Source organism: Pipistrellus kuhlii, unplaced genomic scaffold (genome assembly GCF_014108245.1).
Source record: "Pipistrellus kuhlii isolate mPipKuh1 unplaced genomic scaffold, mPipKuh1.p scaffold_m20_p_3, whole genome shotgun sequence".
Lineage (NCBI taxonomy): Eukaryota > Metazoa > Chordata > Mammalia > Chiroptera > Vespertilionidae > Pipistrellus > Pipistrellus kuhlii.
In genome coordinates, this window is record NW_023425529.1 from 95,930,373 (window position 1) to 95,949,807 (window position 19,435).

The following is a 19,435-nucleotide window of genomic DNA, read 5'->3' on the forward strand; positions in this document are numbered from 1 at the left end:
ATATAGGTTGTAGTCAGATTCTGGATCAAAATATGAAAATGAAATTTAAAAAATTTATTAATGAATAAAATAGTAGGTGTGAGAGTAAGAGAGGATAATTCAAAGATTTTTGACTTGAAGAACTGAGAAGATAAATGAACAAACTAACAAGAGAGCAACTAAGAAACCTCCTTCCTAAATAATCCCATGGACAGTCTCACTGTATAAGAATTGTCAGTCTCTGGGGAAGAGGGCCACCTGGCAGAGGTCTGCTCCTATCTGTACTCAAGATCTGACCATGAGTACACCTATCTCCAGATCAACCTCTCAGCCTCCACTTTACTTCTATACTCTCGACTCCATGATCCTTCCCTAAGTGGATGGGCACATGGCCTCAGACTCATAGGAAATGATCTTGGAGCCCCTTATCAATCCTCTACAGGTCCAAATCAGCTTAAGAGGGCTTGTGATAAAGTAAAAGCCCACATTCTCAATACATACACCAACTCCTAGAGTTTGCTACTCGCATTTGTGCTACTTGAAGAGGCAATAATATCTCCAACATGGCAAGAGTTGTCCAGACTTGGGGGTGGAGGTGAGAACACAGGAGATAAGAAAGGGAAAGACAAAGGGGCTGAAAGGGTTGCACGCCATACCCACCCCCATACTGTGCCTACCCTCAGAGAAGTGTGATGCAGTAGTGGATGGCAGCAAGTGTGATATAGGGCTCCTGTTGAGAGGAAAGTCTCTGAGCCCCATGCCACATTTGCTGCCAACAACAACCGCATCACACCTATCTATAGCTATTCCTCCCCTTTACCACCCACCATCTTACCTTCCAAAAAGGAGAACGGTCCTTTGCAATATAAGATTCAGCTTTTTACACATATATATTAATTATTTATTTGAGAGAGGAAGAGAGAGGGAGAGAGAGATACAAACATCAATGAGAGAGAATCATTGCTTGGCTGTCATCTGCACACCCCCTACTGGAGATCAAGCCGGCAACCTGGGCATGTGCCCTTGACCTTTTGTCCACAAGCCAACACTCTAAAACCGGTTAGGGCACAGATTCAACTTTCAAAATGTTTGAGGTTTCTTTACCTATATCCTGAACATTTAGCCCCAGATAGAAAGTAAGACCTACAGAAAAATAATTCAAAATGGGGTAATGGCAGGAAAATGCTTCTTTAAAAAAAAAAAAAAAAACTTTTTAAAAATCTTTATTATTCATATTATTATAATTGTTCCTCTTTTTACCCCCTCATAGCTCCCTTCCACCGGTTTCCCACCCCTCCCCAAGAAATGCCCTCCCCCCTCCCCAAAACTGTCGTCATCAATAGGTGGATGATTTTTGTCAAGTCTCTTTCCACACTCCCCACATCCCTTTCCCCTCAAGGATTGTCAGTCCACTCCCTTTCTATGCCCCTGATTCTGTTATATTCACATGTTTATTCTGTTCATCAGATTTTTTTATTCACTTGATTTTTAGATTCCCTTGTTGATAGGTATGTATTTGTTGTTCATAATTTGTATCTTTACCTTTTTCTTCTTCCTCTTCTTAAATAATACCTTTCAGCATCCTACCTAATAAAAAAGTAATATGCAAATTAACCATCACTTTGCTACACCCACCAGCCATTCAGAGCAAGTATGCAAATAAACCCCAACCAAGATGGATACAGTCACAGAGAGCAGGAGGGAGGCTTGGGTTTCCCAGGCAATGGAGAAAGCCAAGCTTTCCGCCTGCCCTTGACAGCCTAGGCCTCCGATCAAGGTTACAAAATTTCAATGATAGAAGGTAAACAAATCCAATCAGAAATGACGGCAGTCATGAAGCTGGAAAGAGCAGGAGCTAGGGTTGCCCCCAGCAATGGAAGAAGCAAAGCTTTCAGCACAGCCTGGCCGGCCCAGGCCTCCACTTAAGGCTACAAAGTTTCAATTATAGAAGATGCAAAATCCCAAAAGAAATGGCTGCCAGCCACAGAGCAAGCAGGAGGCTTGGCTCTGCTCCAGGCTTCAGTTTCAATTGTAGAAAATAAATAAAACCCAGATACCAGGGCCTCCACTTGGGTCGCCAGGGTGCATGGCTGTCTTACAAACCATCACAGGTCCCTCACTCAGGCCGCTCCACGTCCCAAGGAAACCCCCACCCTGATCCGAGACACCCTTCAGGGCAAACCAGCTGGCCCCCACCCGTGCACCAGGCCTCTATCCTATCTAATAAAAGAGTAATATGAAGACTGACCATCACTCCAACACACAATATGTCTGTTCCCATGTGGTCAAAGATCCTGCCCTCATGTGGGCACAAGATGGCCATCACAAGATAGCCAGCAGGGGAGGGCAGTTGAGAGGGACCAGGCAGTTAGGGGTGACCAGGCCAGGAGAGGAGGGAAGTTGGGGGCAAACAGGTGGGCAGGGGAGCAGTTAGCCATCAATCAGGCTGGCATGGGAGTGGTTAGGGAGTGATCAGGCTGGCAGGCAGAAGCGGTTAGGGGCAATCAGGAAGGCAGGTAGGCGAGCAGTTGGGAGCTAGCAGTCCTAGATTGTGAGAGAGATGTCCGATTGCCTAGTGGGATTGGGCTTATATGGGCAGTCAGACATCCCTGAAGGGGTCCCAGATTGGAGGGTGCAGGCTGTACTGAGGGACACCCCACCTCCGCCCCCTTGCACGAATTTTGTGCACTAGGCCTCTAGTTTCATATAATACTGGTATTGTGATGATGAACTCCTTTATTTATTTATTTTTAATTTTTAATTTTTTTATTAAATTATTATCTGTGTCCATATACCATTATCCCCCTCCCATTCATGCCCTCCCTCCCTAGAGTTTTGTGACCATTGGTTGTACTTATATGCATGTATAAAAGTCCTTCGGTTGATCTCTTATCTTCCCCGGATCTCCCTACCCTCCCCGCTGTAATTTGACAGTCTGCTTGTTGCTTTACTGTCTCTATATCTATCCTTTGGTTCATCAGTTTATAATGTTCTTTATTATCCATAAATGTGTGAGATCATGTGGTGTTTCTCTTTCATTGACTGGATTATGATGAACTCCTTTAGCTTTTTCTTGTCTGTGAAGCTCTTTATCTGACCTTCAATTCTGAATGATAGCTTTGCTGGGTAGAGTAATCTTGGTTGTAGGTTCTTGCTGTTCATCACTTTGAATATTTCTTGCCACTCCTGTCCGGCCTGCACAGTTTCTGTTGAAAAACAGGTGACAATCTTATGGGTGTTCCCTTGTAGGTAACTAACTGTTTTTCTCTTGCTGCCTTTAAGATTCTCTCTTTGTCTTTTGCTCTTGGCATTTTAATTATGTCTTGGTGAGGTCCTCTTTGGATTGCTTTTATTTGGGGTTCTCTGTGTTTTCTGGACTTGTAAGTCTATTTCTTTCACCAGGTGGAGGAAGTTTTCTGTCATTATTTTTTCAAATAGGTTTCAGTATCTTGCTCTCTCTTCTTCTGGCACCTACATAATTCTGATGTCGTATGCTTGAAGTTGTCTCAGAGGCTTCTTACACTATCTTCATATTTATGGATTATTTTTTCTTTTTGCTTTTCTGGTTGGGTTTTTTGTTTGTTTGTTTGTTGTTGTTCTTTTTTGTTTTTTTGTTTTGTTTTTTGCTTCTTTGTATTTCAAATCTTTGACTTGATTCTTGCGATCCTGAAGTGTGCTGTTGGATCTCTGTATATTGTTCCTTATTTCAGTCAGTGTATGCTTAATTTCTAGTTGGTCTTTTTTCATATCCTTGAGGGTCTTGCTAAATTTATTGGCCTTTTCTAGAAAATTCTTGAAAAACCTTATACCCGTGGCTTTAAACTCTATATCCAGTAGTTTGCTTTCCTCCATTCCTCTCATTTGTGACCTGTTCCTTTGTCTCCACATTTTTGCTGCTTCCCTGAGTTGATAGAGTGGCTTTGTGTCCTCGGTGTCCTATGTGGCCGAGTGGCTCAGCTTCTCCAGTTATGTGAGGTGGACATTCTTAGTGTACCCCTTTGTGGGCTGTGTGATCAGTCTTGTTGTAGTTAAGCATTGATTGTTGTTGGTATCACTGGGAGGAATTGACCTGCAGGCCCATTAGCTGTGAGAATCAGCTGTGTCTACTCTGGGAGAACTTCTGTGCTGTAGACACCCTTATGAGACAAGACTTGCTTTCGTGGGGCTTTGGTGCTTATTGGGTCTCCCCTCTGAGTGTGTCCCTTATGGATCTGAGGAGTTGTAATCTGCATGGTCCCACTCTGACCCTTGGGTACACTGGCTTTTGGATCTCCAATGCGGTGCGAAATTAGCCTCTGTCTGAGGCCACCCAGCAGGAGCTACAGAGAGATCTGAAGATTCCTCTTCTTTGTTTGGGTTTTGGAAGTGCCCAGATGAGGCCCAACTGTGAAGCAATACAAGCTGCTGTGGGGCCTTAAGCCTTCTTTTGGATGTTCTGGGTCTCTCTTAACTCAGCTTTAGTTTGTTAGGTAAGTTTAGAATTCAAAGGACTTGGCCATTCATATACAAAAGTTTCTGTGCTCAGTTTGGATGGGGCGGGATCTCATGGCAGAGCAAATAGCTATGGCTTCCTGTCAGCCCTGCCCTAAGAGCTCCCCCCGCCCCACCCCCGTTCTCAGTCTGCCATGGTAATCTAGTAATCGCTGCAAGCACCTCTGAGAGAAACCCACCCTCGAGTTCTGCCCACTGCCAGACAGTCTATTTTCTCCCCATATGATTCTGGGTGCCCAGAGTTTTGCCAGAACTGGAATACAAATAAGTCAGGAGCTTTTGTCTACTTCCTGCTTGACAAAGCCAGTTGTGCACTCAGTTTCCAGCCCTCTTCGCTGGCGCGCCTCCGTACCTCTGCCTTCCGCAGCTCCTGTGAGTCTCAGTGTGCTTTTATCTTTCCTTCTAGTTGTAGAATTTCCACTCAGCCAGCCTTCCTGTGGTTCTGGATGATGTCCATTTTGTCTTTTAGTTGTAGTTTTGAAATTGTTGTGCGAGGTAGCAATTTAGGGTGTTTACCTATGCTGCCATCTTAGTTTGTCTCCACAGTCCAGTCAGGAAAATGCTTCTTACTGAATATTTTCTAGGCCTTTGATTCAAATTGTGAATCAAGAGTTTGCTAATTGTTTTTTTCTTGTTGTTTTTTGTTTTAATTAATTTATTTTTAAGTATATATTTTATTGATTTTTTATAGAGAGGAAGGGAGAGGGAGAGTTAGGAACATTGATGAGAAAGGAACATCAATCAGCTGCCTCCTGCACACCCCTCACTGCGTATGTGCCTGCAACCAAGGCACATGCCCTTGACCAGAACTGAACCTGGGACTCTTGAGTCCGCAGGCTGATGCTCCATCCACTGAGCCAAACTGGTTAGGGCTTAATTTATTTTTTAATAACTTCATTGGTGACAGCAGAGAAAGTTTGCAATGACATGCTACAATTTTCTATGTTAGGTAACTACAGTGTATATAGAATACGTAAAATCTCTAAAATAACATACCTAAGCTCAGAAAATGTATAAACACTGTTTCTGCTCAATACATGACCTATGTTTGTTTGTTTTTTAAATAATTTTAACATGGAATTATCTTCTTTTACTACCCCCTTCCCCCACCCATAAAAGGCTACAAAGTGCATTCACAGGGTCATTCTTAAGGTAAAGACACTCCACAAATGTACAGTTCATGTGTATTGAAATGAGTACCACCACACTGGAGATTAACTGTATATGTTTTCATATAACAGTACAACAACAACCATAAGCTAAAGTCTCTTAATAGAATTACAGCGAACATCTTCCTAAGGGCCATACATTATAATAACATTTACAGTGTTAAAAGGTGCAGCTGAACTCAACAGCAAAATGTAAATGCTACCGTATTTTTCGGACCATAAGACGCACTTTTTCCCCCCCAGAAGTGGGGGGAAAAGTCCCTGCGTCTTATGGTCCAAATATAGCCTACACATATACTTTTTAAAAAAAGTTTTTTTACTTGCCCGGCTCTGTGTGGTCTCTGTGTGCTTGCCCGGCTCTAAAATGGTTCTAAATGCTGCTGTTTACTTTACAGGGTTGATTACATGTGTTTATGACTGTGATGTTGGGTTTTAATGCACATAAAATATTTTAGGACACTATTTGTTTCAGAATCTTTTTTTCTTCATTTCCCTTCTCTAAAAACTGGTGCGTCTTATGGTCCGAAAAATACGGTATATCCTGAAGGGTTTGCTAATTGTTCACAAAGTGTATGATGACCACTGAATGAGGCAAGCAGAAAAGAAGATATTATGCCACCTGCAAGAAGCTTACAATCTAATCAAGGAAAAAAACTAACCCGGGCACTATAACAAACAAGCAAACATTTTCTAAACTGTATGACCAAGCTGTCAGAGTAGGGATGCTTAGGATTTAATAAGCAGAAAAGAGAGGCCAGATCCTTTGGGTACAGAAAAGGCATAGAAAGCTAGAGCAAAACTTAGCAGAGCACATGCAGGGGACTGGGAGGAGGGTGAAAGTGGTGCTGTTCAGGCAGGAAAGCTCACTGGAGGCATCCAGCCTTCAAGGCACACTGGTCTGTCGGTAGCTAGGAAGGAAGAACTGCAGATAGGTGTATACAGGAGGCCTGGGCAATCCCTTAGACATGAGATGAAGGGGGACCAGATTAGAGCTGTGGCAACAGGAATAGGTATTTTAAAAGGAAAAGTACAATAATTTAACAAACACTGAGCAGCAATTTTGGAAACAGTAGTTTTAGATGCCAGGATAACCAATTTCCAAAGACATTTTGAAGAAGGAAATAATAAAGCAGATTAGATACAGAGGGTATACAAACCAAATATTGACTTTACGTATTATCTGCATCCTGTTCAGGGGTAGGAAGGCTGACAAATTCTTTTAATCACTGGTTTAACTTTATCCACAACTTTCCTAAACAAGGGATGTTTAAAGGAAGGCTCTGTTAGAAACACATATGGGTGAGATTAAAAGACAGCCATCTCTGTTCATTCATTGCAATTATTTTGCTCCTGTCTGTTTTACAGGAGGGAAAGATCTGAAAATTCCTATCTCCCCAAAAAGTAAGGTAAGCAGTTGTTATCTCATTATATGCCACTTCTCTGTTCCTTACCCTAACATGGCCAAGTGATGGGAAAATGGGTGGGGCTTGAAGAATACCTCTGACACCCCTTGGCACTAAGGAAGATTTTTCACTCATCTGAGACCACTTCTAACCTCAAGTACTCTATATCCTCAGGAGTCCCCACAAACCTGGCAAGTCAGGCTCCAATGAAGACAATGGTCACAGGCACTGAGGGAACTATCTCCCTCCCTTGCTGGCCATCTTGTGGCGACCATCTTGTATCCACATGGGGGCAGCCATCTTGTGTGTTGGAGTGACAGTCAATTTGCATAGTACTCTTTTATTAGATAGGATAATACATGACAAAATCTGAGCCCCTCACAGATTTTTTAAAAATGCAATGACAATAACAAGCAAGATACTAATAGAGAAACTTCCTTCTAGTCTTTCCCAAAGGCAGATGGAGGTCTGATTTTATCTAACCCTGAATTTTAGGGCTTTATAAATGGAGTATTCAACATGGTATTACTACTGGAGTTGGGATTCTGTATTCTAACAAGAAGGCAGAAAGGAGCCAGTCATTATCCCAAAACTTAGCCCCTCCTCCTTAACTCCAGTGCAAAATCCAAGAGACAAAGCTGGAAGAGGGCCAACTTGAGGCTACCGTTCTTTCACTCTGTGTTCTGCAGGACATAGTCCTTCCTCCAACAGGCTGTCTTCCATCACATCCTTCTGACTACATTTTTATCTTATATCGCAGAGGCCAAATATGCACAGCCTAATCTTTTGGTCTTTTACAAAGTAACTGCTAACTGAGGATACTCTCCACATGGGACACACTGCCAATGCCAGAAGCCTCAAATGATGAGGTTTTACTTCTGTTTGATCATCAGCCAGTATGGCTAATGTGTGTTTGGGTTTTGTTCACCGTCTCTGCACATGGCACACATACTGCCAACTGTGTGTGTGTGTGTGTGTGTGTGTGTATGTGAGAAAGAGACACACACACACACACACACACACACACACACACACACAAAGAGAAAGGGATTAACTCTACCAGACTTTGACCCAATGGGAGATAAAGCCTTAAAACCAAACCATGCACCTCTGCCAGGTGTCACCCACCTCAGCACTGTCAAAGTCTACACTAGAATCCTACCGACAACAAGGTTCTGTGGGTAGGAAATTTGGTCCACAACTAAATTGTCTCATTAAAGACCTACAGCAATTTAAAAGCAGCTGGTATGATCCAGTCCTCAGAAAACAACTCTCACTTCATCTACAAAAGACAAAGTCTAATGATTGAGTTTTGTTTAAAAGAAAAAAGGAAAAAAAGGAATTGCTCCAAACAGATAAATTTAAGACTCAGACACAACTGCTGGGGAAGAACAGGGGTTGGGGGTTTTTAGAAGGAGTGGCCACAAGACACTGGCCTTGGCTGCTGAATATAGTTGCACCACTGAAGCTAATCGTGGATGGTCTAGGCCTGGGGTTAGGAAAAGAAAACATTTCTAAACAGAAATGCTGTAGTAGCTAAAAAAGCATAGAGCAGACAGAACTCACAGTGGGGACCTCAGGTCACTCAGTCTCAGGGCAGATCCAGAAGGGCTGACCTTGGCCCATGCAGGCAGGTGGCTCCAGCTCACAGAGGTAAGAAGTCTTTGGACAGAGACAGAAAACTGTGGCTGAAGGAAATCCAGGCATTCTTCTCTTTTCCCTCCATCCCCTTTTTACTTAAAAAAGAAATATTTCTGTAAGGTAAGTTGTGTTGCAAGAGTCTTCTATCAGAAAACAATGACTTTTTATAAGGATTTCAGTAATACCTGTAATCTCAAAAAGATCATGAAATTGATCATTTGGATATTTAAGAGAAGCAACAAAGATATGTCATTTCTACACTGCGATCAAAGGCAGTTTCTTACCATGTATTTGGAATACTTTTTTTCCTTGGTCTCCTACCTTAAAAGAAAATACCAACTCATCCCAACTACTACACCCTGGGGGAGCTGGAGAAGAAAAGTGAGACTGCCCTAATAAGAGAAGGTTGGGCAGAGAGATCTAATTCATTGAGATAAAAAATTAAATGCCAAGAAGGATACTGGCAGGGTCATCCAGATAACTGTATATGATATCACTATTGTGATAGTGAGGAGGGGACACCCTTATCTCCCAGCCTGGGAGATAAGGCTGTGGGTACCTATCTGCCTGTGGGTAGAAGAGAGACCACTAGGGCCTGGCTTAAAAAGAGGTGATTATAGGTCTTTTTAAAACACAAGACCCCGGAAGTCTTCCTGGGTGCTGTTCAATCATCACAACTGAAAATACTCACCCCAAAAGGGTTGATGTCCTAGATATCCTATCTCCCTTTGGGCCAGGGATTTATGTGAATAACTGAAACAACAGGCCCAGGGCAAAGAATAACTTTTATGGTTTTTGTTTTTCTTTTTAAATATGGAACACTTGGGAGAAACCAAGATGACAGCATAGGTAAAAACCTGAAATTGCTGCCTCACACAACTTCAAAACTACAACTAAAAGACAAAATGGACATCATCCAGAACCATATGAAGACTGGCTAACTGAAAATTCTACAACTAGAAGGGAAGAGAAAAGCACACTGAGACTCACAGAAGCTGCAGAAGTAAAGTGAGAGATACAGAGCCGTGTGCGCGGAGAGGGCTGGCAACTGAGTATGCAGCTGTCTTTTTCCAGTGGGAGGAAGACAAAAGCTCCTGACTGCTCTGAACTCCAGTTCTGGGCAAGATCTGGGGACTCAGACTCATATGGGGAGAAAATAGACTGGCAGTGGGCAGAACTCGAGAGCAGCCTTCTCTCAGAGGTGCTTGCAGTGAGTACCTCAGGACACTAAGACCTATGGGCCTCTTAGGGCAGGGATGATGGGAAGCCATTGCTATTTGTTCTGCCCTGAGACTCCATCCCATCCAAACTGTGCACAGAGGCTTTTGCATATGAATGGCCAGGTCCTTTGAAATCTAAACTTACCTAACAAACTGAAGCTGAGTTAGAGAGATCCAGAACTTCCAAAAGAAGGCCCGAGGCCTGACAGCAGCTTGCACTGCTTCATAGCTGGCCCTCATATGGACATCTCCAAAACCCAAACAAAGAAGAGGAATCTTCAGATCTCTCTGTAGCTCCTGCTGGGTGGCCTTAGGCAGAGGCTAAATTCGCATCTCCTTGGAGATCTAAAAGCCAGTGTACTCAAGGGTCAGAGTGAGACCATGCAGATTACAACTCCTCAGATCCATAAGGGACACACTCAGAGGGGAGACCCAATAAGCACCAAAGCCCCACGAAAGCAAGTCTTGTCTCATAAGGGTGTCTACAGCACAGAAGTTCTCCCAGAGTAGACACAGCTGATTCTCACAGCTAATGGGCCTGCAGGTCAATTCCTCCCAGTGATACCAACAACAATCAATGCTTAACTACAACAAGACTGATCACACAGCCCACAAAGGGGTACACTAAGAATGTCCACCTCACATAACTGGAGAAGCTGAGCCACTCGGCCACATAGGACACCGAGGACACAAAGCCACTCTATCAACTCAGGGAAGCAGCAAAAATGTGGAGACAAAGGAACAGGTCACAAATGAGAGGAATGGAGGAAAGCAAACTACTGGATATAGAGTTTAAAGCCACGGGTATAAGGTTTTTCAAGAATTTTTGAGAAAAGGCAGATAAATTCAGCGAGAGCCTTCAGGATATGAAAAAGGATTAACTAGAAATTAAGCATACACTGACTGAAATAAAGAACAATATACAGAGATCTAACAGCAGACTAGAGGACCACAAGAATCAAATCAAAGATTTGAAATACAAAGGAGCAAAAAACACCCCACTGGAAAAGCAAAAAGAAAAAATAATCCATAATTATGAAGATAGTGTAAGAAGCCTCTGGGACAACTTCAAGCATACCAACATCAGAATTATGGGGGTGCTAGGGATGCCAGAAGAAGTGAGAGCAAGATACTGAAAACCTATTGAAATAATAACTGAAAACTTCCCCCATCTGGTGAAAGAAATAGACTTACAAGTCTAGGAAACACAGAAAACCCCAAACAAAAGCAATCCAAAGAGAACCACACCAAGACACATCATAATTAAAATGCCAAGGGCAAAAGACAAAGAGAGAATCTTAAAAGTAGCAAGAGAAAAACAACTAGTTACCTACAAAAGAACACCCGTAAGATTGTCACCTGTTTTTCAACAGAAACTATGCAGGCCAGATGGGAGTGGCAAGAAATATTCAAAGTGATGAATAGCAAAAACCTACAACCAAGATTACTCTACCCAGCAAAGTTTCCTTCAGAATTGAAGGGCAGATAAAGAATTTCACAGACAAGAAAAAGCTAAAAGGAGTTCATCACCACCAAACCAGTATTACATAAATTGCTGAAAGACATTCTTTAAGAAGAGGAAGAAGTAAAGACAAAAATTATGAACAACAAATGCATATCTATCAACAAGTGAATAAAAAATCAAGTGAATAAAAAATCTGATGAACAGAATAAACTGGTGAGTATAATAGAATAAGGGGCATAGAAAGGGAGTGGACTGACAATTCTCGAGGGGAAAGGAGTATGGGGGGTGTGGAAAGAGACTGGGACAAAAATCTAACACTTATGGATGAGTAAAGTGGGGGGAGGTTTAAGGGCAAAGGGTTGGGTGGGAACCGGGTGGAGGGGAGCTATGAGGGGGAAAAAAGAGGAACAATAGTAATAATCTGAACAATAAAGATTTTTTTTTTTAATGCAAAAAAAAAAAAAAAAAAGGGAACACTTCACAAGTTTGGGAGTCATCTTTTTGCAAGGGCCAGTCTAATCTTCTCTGTATCATTCCAATCTATGTATATAAAAGTCTAAGCGACAGTCGCAACCGAAACAATGGAACTGACAATCAGGCTGTGTGAGGCAACCAGGCCGGGAGGGGTGTTAGTTAGGGGCAACCAACAGCAGGCTGTGTAGGGCAATCAGGATGGCAGAGGGGGGCAGCTGGGGGCAACTAGGCCGGTGTGTGTGTGTGGGGGGGGGGGGGGGGGAGAGGGGTTGGAAGCAACCAGACAAGCAGGCAGAGGCAATTACCGTATTTTTCGGACCATAAGACGCACCGGACCATAAGACGCACCAGTTTTTAGAGAAGGGAAATGAAGAAAAAAAGATTCTGAAACAAATAGTGTCCTAAAATATTTTATGTGCATTAAAACATCACAGTCATAAACACATGTAATCAACCCTGTAAAGTAAACAGCAGCATTTAGAACCATTTTAGAGCCAGGCAAGCACACAGAGACCACACAGAGCCGGGCAAGTAAAAAAACTTTTTTTTTTAAAGTATATGTGTAGGCTATATTTGGACCATAAGACGCAGGGACTTTTTCCCCCCACTTCTGAGGGGAAAAAGTGCGTCTTATGGTCTGAAAAATACGGTAGGTGTGATCAGGCTGGGGGTGGTGGTGGTGGTGGTGGTGGTGGAATTAGGGGCAATTAGGCAAGCAGGCAGGTGGGCAGTTAGGAGCCAGCAGTTCAGGATTGTGAGAGGGGTGTCCAACTGTTGGTTTCAGCCCTATCCAATTGGGCCTAAACCAACAGTCGAACATCCCTGAGGGGTCCTGGATTGGAGAGGGTGAAAGCTGGGCTGAGGGGACCCGCCCCCACCCCATTCACTGGCCTCTAGTTTTAGTATGTATGCTGCCGAAGTAAGCACTGATTGTTTTGTATTTTAATCCTCACCTGAGGATATGTTTTTATCGATTTTTAGAGAGAGCAAGCGAGTGAGAGAAACATAGACCAGTTGCTGTCCATAGGCTCCCTGACCATGGATCAAACCCTAACAAACTGAAGGGTCAAACCCGCAACCTGAGTATGTGCCCTGACTGGGAATTGAATCCAAAACCTTTTAGTGTACAGGTCCATGCTCCAACCAACTGAGCCACCTGGCCAAGGACAAAATGACATTCTTACTTTGGCTCACAAGATACAGATAGATAAGACAAAGCCCAGTTCCTGAGAGATGTGTAACTAAGATTAGCTCTACTGAACAGCTACATACCTGACCATAAGCATGGCCCTCAGTGATGCTCATAGAAGCACCTTGCATGATTGTTATGAGAATTAAATTCTGCCATTTATTTATTTATTTATATTTATCTTATCTAATAAAATAATATGCAAAATGACCATACCTCTGCTACACTCACAAGCCACACCCGCCAGCCACACCCACCATTCAATCAGAGAGAGTATGCAAATTAACCTCAATCAAGATGGCTGCAGCCACAGAAAGCAGAAGGGAGGCTTGCGTTTCCCAGGCAATGGAAGAAGCCAAGCTTTCCACCTGCCCTAGCCGGCCTAAGCCTCCACTTCAGGCCACAAAGTTTCAATTATAGAAGGTAAACAAATCCAAACAGAAATGGAGGCAGCCTTGGAGCAAGCAGGAGACTTGGCTCCACTCCAGGCTACAAAGTTTTGAATGTAGAAGGTAAATAAACTCCAGATATCAGGGCCTCTGCTTGGGTCGCCAGGGGGTATGGCCGGCCTGAGAACCACCACAGGCCCATCGCCCAAGCCACCCCACTCCCCAAGGGAACCCCCACCCTGATCTGGGATACCCTTAAGGGCAAACCAGCTGGCTCCCACCCATGCACCAGGCCTTTATCCTATCTAATAAAAGAGTAATAAGCAGATTGACCATCACTCCAACACACAAGATCAAGATAGTTGCCCCCATGTGGTCAAAGATCCTGCCCCCATGTCGACACAAGATGACCACTACAAGATGGCCAGCAGGGGAGGGCAGTTGGGAGGGACCAGGCCTGCAAGGGAGGGCAGTTGGAGGTGATCAACCCTCCAGGGGAGGACAGTTAGGGGTAACCAGGTTGGCAGAGGAGGGAAGTTGGGGGCAAACAGGCTGGGAGGGGAGTTGTTACGGGGTGATCAGGCTGGCAGGCAGAAGCAGTTAGGGGCAATCTGGAAGGCAGGCAGGAGAGCAGTTGGGAATCAGCAGTCCTGGATTATGAGAGGGATCCCTGATTGGAGAGGGTGCAGGCTAGTTGAGGGACACCACCACCCCTCCCCCACCCTCCCACTCCCCCTGTGCATGAATTTTGTGCACCAGGCCTCTGGTCTATACAGATAAAAGCCAAGCAACAGGAACAATGGAGTGACCAGAACAGCTGGAATGACCAGTCGCTATAATGCACACTGAGGTGGCCAACTGACCCGATTGGGCCCCATTCGGCCCCCAACCTCCCGTGGCCCTCCCCCAACCACTGGCCCTACCCCTGATCGGCCACCTCCACCCTGATCAGAGGTGGGCCAACCAGCCAACCTCTCACATCCTCTCCCCAAACTGGCCTGGTTCAATCGGTCCCCATTGGGGCAGGCTGGCCTGGCCCCACCTGTGCATGAATTTGTGCAATGGGCCTCTAATGTTTATATATATATGTACTCCCCTGCAGGCCTGGTCCCCCCACAACTACCCTCCCTGCAGGCCTGATCACCCCGCAACTACCCACCCCTGCAGGCCTGATCACCACAACTGCATCTTCTGTTGGCCCAGTCACCCCTAACTGCCCTCCCTGCTGGCCTGATCACCTACAACTGCCCTCCCCTGGAGGCCTGGGTCCCCCCAACTGTCCTCCACTGCAGGCCTGCCCCCCAACTGCCCTTCCCTGCAGTCCTGGTACCCTCCAACTGCCCTCCCCTGTTGATCTGGTCTCCTCCAACTGCCTTCCTCTGCTGGCCCATTCACCCCTAAATGCCCTTTCAGCTTGCCTGATCGCCCACACTGTCCTCCCCTGCAGGTCTGGTCCTCCCGAACTGCACTCCCCTGCAGTCCTGGTCTCTCCCAACTGCCCTCCTCTGCTGGCCTGGTCACCCCTAGCTGCCCACAACTGCCTTCCCCTGCTGACCATCTTGTGGTGGCCATCTTGTGTCCACTTAGGGACAACCATCTTTGACCATATGGGAGTGGCCATCTTGTATCTTGGAGTGATGGTCAACTTGTATATTACTCTATTATTAGGTAGGATATACACACACTACAAGGCCTAACACAGGAGATAATAAGAATAAATAGGAATAGTGTTGTATTTATTTCTTTTCATACTTTATGTTTTACTAAAAATACTGCTGCCCAATTTGATCATGTACTTCATTTACAAGAGCTGGGTGGCTGTGAAAAAATGACCAGATGATCTGCCTTCACCGGTCTCGTCGTCATTACCACTGGCCCTGGCGGTTTTCATAAAATTTTTTATGTGGGCCAGTTATAATTCTTATATCTTATATGCTTCAAAGCAGCAACCTGCTTCAAAAAAGCCAGTTTATTTCACCAGATATATTCAGAAACTGTGCCTGCAACTTATTGGTAGAAACAGAACATCAGCCCACCATCACCGACAAAAGGAACCCTGTCCTCAATGGATGACCCCAGCCAATCATTTTCCAGAGATTCCTCCTGAGACATCATCTAATCATATCTGTGTTATATGCATGGAAAAGCACTCCAGGTACAACAAGCAAAATCCTGGAGTGTCTTACAAAGACAATCTAAGAAAGAAGGTGAAGAGCAACATCTGGTGCTCACTTTGCAAGAAGTACCTCTGTGTGAAACAAGGCTCATCCTGCTGGGTGGATTGACACAGAAAGGTGGAATATTGGGCTAGATGAAAGGTAGACCTATTTTCTACAACGTCTCCAAGTTCCATCTTATTCTAACCACTTGTTTGCATGTAACTACCATGTTTCTCCAAAAATAAGACCTACTTACAGGTTTCCTTCTGAGTGAAATATAAGGCATCCCCCCAGAAAATAAGGCCCCCGGTACAACATTGTTTAGGTTGGAAGATACTCAAGTTATTAAGTGAGCACTTGCATTCAGGTCCTTTATTAATGATGCTGACTTCTCTAAATACAATCTTTCCAAAATCATTGCTATGGATGAAACTGCAGTGTTTATGGGCCAATCATCTCAAACAACAATTGAACAGCGGGGTGCCTCCTTAGTGTACATTCCCTCCACTGCTTACAAAAGTGCAGGTGTTTGCTGTATTTTGGCAATCTGTCTGGATGACACTAAAATCCCACCTTTAATCATTTCTAAGGGCAAGAAGGAAAAGATTGAACGTGTTTTGGGCGTTTTTATTCTTGAAACTGAAAAAGCCTGGGCCACACAAGCAGTTATAAGGAAGTGGGTCGATTTAATGCTGGCACTTGTTATGCGAGGGAGCCAAAGAGGTCTGCTAGTCTGTGATGCAGCCAGCACTCAACGCGCTAAAGACATGAAGACATTTCTTCATGAAAGAAAAATAGATCAGATAATGATTCCCGCAGGAATGACGGCCTATCTCCAGACTCTTGATATTGCAATAAGCAAGCCATTCAAAGACAATTTGTGCATGGAAATTAATGACTACATTGAAAATAGAATGGAGAGAAATCAGTGTGGAAACTTTGTGAAACCTAAACTGCAAGAAGTTGTGACTTGGGTGAAGAATTCATGGGAGAAAATTACTGACAATTGCATTGAAAATGCACTGCGAGCAGGCTACCTTGACAAGAAGTACTCATTTAAAGACAGTGCTATTGCTAAACATGAGAGATTTGGTCTACTGATTCTGAAAGAAATGGAGTCACAAGAAGTTCACCAGGAAATTCAGAAATTGGATTGTTATAATGATGTTTCAGAAGATGATGCCATGATTGTCATTGAATAAATGAGTAAATTCTTGATACTGTAGGATTCACAGTTTGTCTGGTTTGTGTTGACAACTACCGTACTACCGTACCGTATACAGGTAATAAATTTCCTTTATTTTCATTTAACAATAAATGTGTACTGTATTCTTCTTCATGGAAAAATAAGACATCCCCTGAAAATAAGACCTAGCGCATCTTTGGGAGCAAAAATTAATATAAGACACTGTCTTTTTTTTCGGGGAAACAGGGTAACATTTTTCTATATAATGTTGATTTTTTTTTCTCTTTAATGCTCAGGAGCCCAGGTATAGGGTACAGTTAGGAGGGACAGAGACTTGGAAGGAGTTGGTCCTACATCCACATGTGGGGGATAAAAACTGGGAGGGATACCTTGGCTATGGAGGTTCCCACTGAGGAGCAAGGGTCCCCGTCCCACACCAGACACCCAAGCTCAGGTTTCCACTCAACTTCTAGCTGTAAAAACCAGTGGGAATTGAGGCTAAGGAAGGCTGAGGCTGCTGGAGTCCCAAACAGTTCCTCTTAAAGAGCCTGCACATGGACTTACTAAGACTTATACACTTTGAGCACAAGCACAGGGAAGGCAGCTTAAAGGCACCAGAGACATATGGGAAGAACTAAATTGTTTAGCATCAAGGCGAAAGCTAGAGGAGCAGCTTTTTCCCAGACAGAAGTGCTGGCAGAAGCCATTGTTCCTTTGATGAGCCCTGCCCCACAGAACCAGCAGACTGGCACCTTATTTGAGACCCCATCAACTTGGCTCACACTGTTTATCACACTGATAATTCCCTGAGATCCTGCCCCACCTCACTTTTAGGCTACCCAACCAGTCTCCACTGGCTTTTCCATAGGAATGGCCTGTCTTGGTTCATGCTTCAGATTTTCCTAATATCTCTCAATTAAGAGGTACTTGGCATGCCCAGTACCTCTCACTAAATGGCCTCAGGTCCAGCATTAGCAAACCTACAGCCAGCAAAAATACTCAAAACAGCAGCCTGCCTTGGTTCATAGCTTAGCCTCATCTGAGCACCTCTAAGCCCAGTACAAGAAGCAGCCATCTGCAGATTATTTTGTAGCTTATGCCTGGTGGCCCAGGTCAGAACACAGGTAGTAGCTGACCTTGACCTATACCTCCCAGAAGGCCCTAAAACTAGTGCACTCAATGGACAGCTTCAGATCATGTCAAAGCACCACCACCCAGCCACCTCCATAGGCAACATATTCAAGGGCAGACTCAGTGAGTACCAGAGCCCTACTAAAGTCAGTCCTGCTCTGTCCAGTGGGTCTCCACTCAGCTGATCTGGTTTGTGTTGACAACTACCGTACTACCGTACCGTATACAGGTAATAAATTTCCTTTATTTTCATTTAACAATAAATGTGTACTGTATTCTTCACATAGCCAGTCCTAATAGCTGGATGGCCTAGATCAGTGGTCAGCATACTCATTAGTCAACAGAGCCAAATATCAACAGTACAATGACTAAAATTTCTTTGAGAGCCAATTTTTTTTAAACTTAAACTTCTTCTAACACCACTTCTTCAAAATAGACTCACCCAGGCCATGGTATTTTGTGGAAGAGCCACACTCAAGGGGCCAAAGAGTAGCATGTGGCTCGCAAGCCGCAGTTTGCCAACCACAGGCCTAGGTAAATCCCTCCCATTGATGTGCTAACAGCAATCAAGACTCAACTACAATAGGAGGGTATATAGCCCATGGGGGAAGAAGGGGCACACCTAGAGTGCCCAGCTGGAGTGATCAGTGAGGCTAGGAGATGTAGCAGCTCAACCTAATATGTAGAAACAAACAGCGGGAAACTGCCAAAATGAGGAGAGAATGAAACATGGTCCATATGCAACAACAGTACAAAGCCCCAGAAAAAGAACTAAACAAAATGGAGATAAACAAGCTACTAGATGCAGAGTTCAAAACACTGGTTATAAGATGCTCAAGGAACTTACTTACTAAGATAAGTCTGTTAACTGATTTCAACAGCATAAAAAAGAACCAGTTAGAAATGAAAGCTACTACACTAACTGCAATAAATAATAGTTTACAGGAAATTAACAGTAGAGAAGATGAAGCTGAGAATCAAACCAGTGATTTGAAATATAAGGAAGTAAAAAACACCCAATCAGAACAGCAAAAAGAACCCTACCCCTGTTCCCCCCAAAAAAGAGGATAAAAGAGGATAGTATAAGAAGCCTCTGGGACAACTTTGAGCATAACAACATTTGCATCATGAGGGTGCCGGAAGGAGAAGTAAGAAGGCATGAAATTGACAACTTCCCTAACTTGGTAAAGGAAACAGATTTACAAGTCCAGTTATTGCAGAGAATCTAAAACAAAAGGAAATCGAAGAGGCCCACACCAAGACACATTATAATTAAAATGCCAAAAGACAAAGAGAAAATCTTAAAAGCAGCAAAAGAACTAACTACAAGTTGAGCTCCGATAAGTCTGTCAACTGATTTCTCAACACAAACTTTGCAGCCCAGAAGGGAATGGTAAGAAATATTCAAAGTGATGAAAAACAAGGACCTACTAATACAACCAAGATTACTCTACCCTGCAAAGCCTCTCATTTAGAATCAAAGGACAAATAAAGAGCTTCCCAACAAGAAAAAGCTAAATGAGTTCATCATCACCAAAT

General features: G+C 43.8%; 1 protein-coding gene and 1 non-coding gene across 19 annotated transcripts in view; both read right to left on the minus strand.

The window, feature by feature from the left end:
* The window catches only part of MICAL3 (microtubule associated monooxygenase, calponin and LIM domain containing 3), a 262,563-nt gene that overhangs the window by 222,431 nt on the left and 20,697 nt on the right, over positions 1-19,435 (minus strand). The gene's annotated exons all lie outside the window — the stretch shown is intronic.
* On the minus strand, positions 11,831-11,934 carry LOC118730988. Its single transcript, XR_004991710.1, has one exon. It is a non-coding gene; the product is annotated as a U6 spliceosomal RNA (small nuclear RNA).